The sequence below is a fragment of the Arachis ipaensis genome, chromosome B06 (assembly GCF_000816755.2).
Source record: "Arachis ipaensis cultivar K30076 chromosome B06, Araip1.1, whole genome shotgun sequence".
Taxonomy (NCBI): domain Eukaryota; kingdom Viridiplantae; phylum Streptophyta; class Magnoliopsida; order Fabales; family Fabaceae; genus Arachis; species Arachis ipaensis.
In genome coordinates, this window is record NC_029790.2 from 1652006 (window position 1) to 1656392 (window position 4387).

Sequence of the window (4387 nt, forward strand, 5' to 3'; positions counted from 1 at the left end):
CACGTTTTAGACGTTTTATCTGAGTAGTTCTCAAATAATATTATTATTGCATCGGTAAAAGTAATTAATTAATCAGCTCATTCTCTAATTGGATTCGAATCAGATTGGATTTATGCTATCAGTTACAGTTATTGAGTGGTAGCCCAACTGCCACGAGTTAAATTTAGTGAAATAGGTCCAGCCTTTGTTAATTGAGTAAAAACTAAAATGTTGATCAAGTGAAATAAAATTCGAAAAGCAGATAAAGTAAAAAGCATCACATCAAGTTTCATGTATTGATGACTTTAGGTAAAGAGAGTTAGGCGAGTTTGCACGGTCACACTCACACTCACATTCACACATCTCCATTAACGTGTTTGTTGTGTTATTACTTATGAAAAATATTATTTATACACTAAAATCAACCACCAATATATTTATATATAAATAATATATGATTTAATTTATTTTTAATGTGTATTTGTATTTCAACACATATTTTATAGTGATGACTGATTTTAGTGTACACGTAACATAAGCCACTATTTATTAGCCAAGTGCACCCTTCTATCATCTTGCCACATATTAGACCTAATTATTCTGCATTTTGCAACACAATAAAATCTATAGAAACATATATAGCATGCATGTTGTTTTTATTTACCATATGCTTTAGAGTTTAGACATGAAACAAACATTTTGTTTCAACCATATATATAATTTGATGGTTTCGTTAACGAGAAACCACGAATGTTTTCACAATGATATGTATATAATTCCATTGCTCTATTCATCATAAGGATGCGTTTGATTTTTAAAAATTTATGGGAAAAAATTACAAAATTTATATTCCGAACATACTATTTATTTGTATTTTTTTCGTATTTGTAGTGTGTATCGATCTAGGTAGAAACTTGGGTACATACATTAAAATTGATGTGAAATTAATAACTGCGAGTCGTTAAATGATTTGATATAGAGGAGTGCTAAAGGACTAGTAAATTTTGTAATTTGTAATTATCAATTAGTTATTATTAGTGTTTTTAATGATGTGAAATAATATCTAAGTATGGAATTATTCATTTTTTTTTGCTGATTAAATGTTGGTTAGATTTTAATAGAACTGCGGGCCAAGATTTTCTCTTTGATATATTTAACTAAAGGAAAAGTATATGGAACCAAGAGGTGATCAGCCAAAAAGTAAACAATTTAACTAATTTATAATTATATTTAATTAGTTTTATTTGTTTTTAATTTATAATATTTGATATTAATTACTTCTTATCCCAAATTAAAATTCTGAATGATACGTTGGAGAAATAGGAGCGGGAATCATGGAACTCTGCTTCCAACCATCCCGATTCTTAGTATATAAAAAAAATTTATAAAATATATAAAAGAACATCCATTTAGTATGAAAAAAAAAAAACATTTTGATACTTAATAAAAAAACATCCTAATGCCTAGTATAAGCACCATCCACGTAGAGGTTTTGGATTTACTCAAAAACATTTGACTGATTTTTGGCTGATACTCTCTTAATTTTCTAGCATTGTTGCTAACTAAATTATCATTCAATGACTTTCAGCTATTAACTTTATATGAAGTTAATTAGACGTAAGTCTTTATTATTGATCTAAAACCAAAGACACTATTGTGCCATACAACTTTTGATTTTTGCGCACTTTCTGGATGCAAATATTGTCAAAACCGCCCACTGCATGATGGTTGTGGGTTTTTCTCTAATGAGTAATTTACTTTTCACGTGGTGCTTTCATGCAATCAATTCAATTCATCATATATAGTGTATTATTATTCTTATCTTCTTTTTCTTTTGGGGTTGTTTGAAAAATTCTCTACTCCTTGTTTTAGGGGGTGAAAAAAAAGGAGGCTCCATCTTACTTAGACTTTAACCCTTTTATTCTCATCATCAAATTGCAAAGAAACCCTTCCAAACATGGATCACGGGAAGAGTAAACTTTCATGTGCTTTGAAACTTTACCAACGTAACTTTTCTAATAACTATGCTTAATCACGTACAACTTACTTAGACTTTAAAGCAATGTTAGTGAGTTTCAGATTAACACAAACTTTCTTCTCATGACACACACTTTAAGACTTTGTTTGGTAGTGGAAGTTGAAAGGATATTTGAAGAAAGAAATATAGAAGAGACTAATTTCCTTTGTTTAATTGAACAAGCAAGAACAATAAACTTAACAAAGCAGAATGAACAAAATAAAGAAAAGATTGGGAACCATTTTTTTTTCTTTTTGTCAGCTATTAACAAATATTCTTTTTCCTTCTCATTTATTCTCTTAGTCCTTTATTCATCAACTACTTTATTAACTAATTTTGGTTTTAGAAAAACTTGATTTCCTTGCAAAACTGGAAAAATAAAAAACATAAACTATACTATATGTGTGCATTAAAATTAGTCATTAAAGTCGGCTACTAATATAAAATATATGTTGAAATATAGATACACATTAAAAATAAATTAAATCATCGACTATGTTATTTGTACACTAAAATTAGCCACCAATATAAAATACATCTTAGAATACAAATACACATTAAAAATAAATTAAAGGGTAAAATATATTTTTTGTCCCTAAAGTTTGGCAAAAGTTTCAAAAATACCCTAAAATTTTGTTTTTAATTTTGTTGCAAAAGTTTTCGATTTGTATCAAATATACCCTCAGCGGCTAAATTTTCAAAAAATTTAAGACTAATCTAACAATAATGCATGAAAATTATGCTTGATTTGCTTGTGTTGAGGGTTGTTCTTATGAAATTGTTGTTGAATTGACCTTAAATTTTTTGAAAAAATAGCCGGGTGTATATTTGATGCAAATCGAAAATTCTGGAACAAAATTGAAATAAAATAAAATTTAGGAATATTTTTTAAATTTTTGTCAAATTTTAAAGACAAAAAATATACTTTACATAAAATTAACCATACATATATTTTATACACAAATATATTAGTAACTAATTTTAGTGACTAATTTTAATGTATAAATAATATTTTTATAAAATCAAATATGTATTTATACATAAATATATTAGTGGTAATTTTAGCGTACAAATAATATTTTAAAAACATATATAGTTAAAAAAGCTTATCGGACCAACTTTTTTCATCTCATAACTCTTAGGTAGGTGAGAAATAGAAGAAAACGACGCATTGTAAGCCCCAATTTTTTAGCAATAAGCCCCATGCATCTACTTGATAAAATTAGGTTTAAATAATTTTTTATCCCCATAAAACATTTGATATTTTTAGTTTTAGTCCCTACTGTTGGTTTGTTTCATTAAATTTTTGGCGTGTTACATCAAAAAAAAAATTTACAGATACCAAAACCTTATTTAAGCTATAATAGGATTAATTTGCATGCCTTTCCATCGTTCAAAATATCAATGTATTTCCACTTTTTTATTCCTATTTTTTTCCTCCCACATATATCTTTACACATCCTACTTGGAAAATAATTCACTTTAGTCACCAATAAAATTTTAAAAAGACAAAAATATCCATTCGTTTGGGTACTACATTAGACCTAATAGAGCAGTCCCACATGATTTAAACAGGGAACATATTTTTTATTTGGCCCAAATATTTTTGTACATAAGGAAAAGGAAGCCCGATAAATGAAAACCCAAAAGAAGCCCAAAATGAGATGGAAACCCAAACGTGATGGAAGAACTAAGAAGCATTAAAAATTCAGTGATGCTACTCCTGTGTAAAGGGAAAATACAAGTGTAGATCATCTAGCCAAAAAAGACTAGCATCTAATTCAGATTTTTGTTTTCTAGATATACCTCAATTGAGTTAGTTCTCCTGTTAGTAGTAGATGTAAAGGGGAAATCTGCCCCCTGTGTAACCCTTATGTTTTTTTTCTGGGCTTAGGCCCTGTTATCCAACCAAAAAAAATTAAAAAATAAAGTGATACTAAGTGTATAAGATTTTTATAACCAAGTTTAATTAAGTTGTGAAAAGACCAGCAAAAAAAAATGCATACATTACTATTTCTTCTTTTCGCACTTTTTGCAGCACACAAAACTTTATTAGAAAACACAAAAATTTATTGATATAACACATAAATTATTAAAATATAATATAGAATTTTGCACATAACACAAACTTATCGATGTAGTACAAATATTTTACCCATGGTATATATATTTTTGCACATAACATACAAATCTTTGCACATAACATAAACTCTTGCTATTAATGTATTTTGTTAATTAGATGAGTCAATATTTTAGGTATGTAGTCTTCCAAAAATTTGTATTCTAAACATAAAAAAATTTATACTATGCAACAAAATTTTTGTGCAGTTCACACAAATTTATCTGTTATGCATAATTTATTAGTTGGGTGTCATTTTTTTGGACATATAA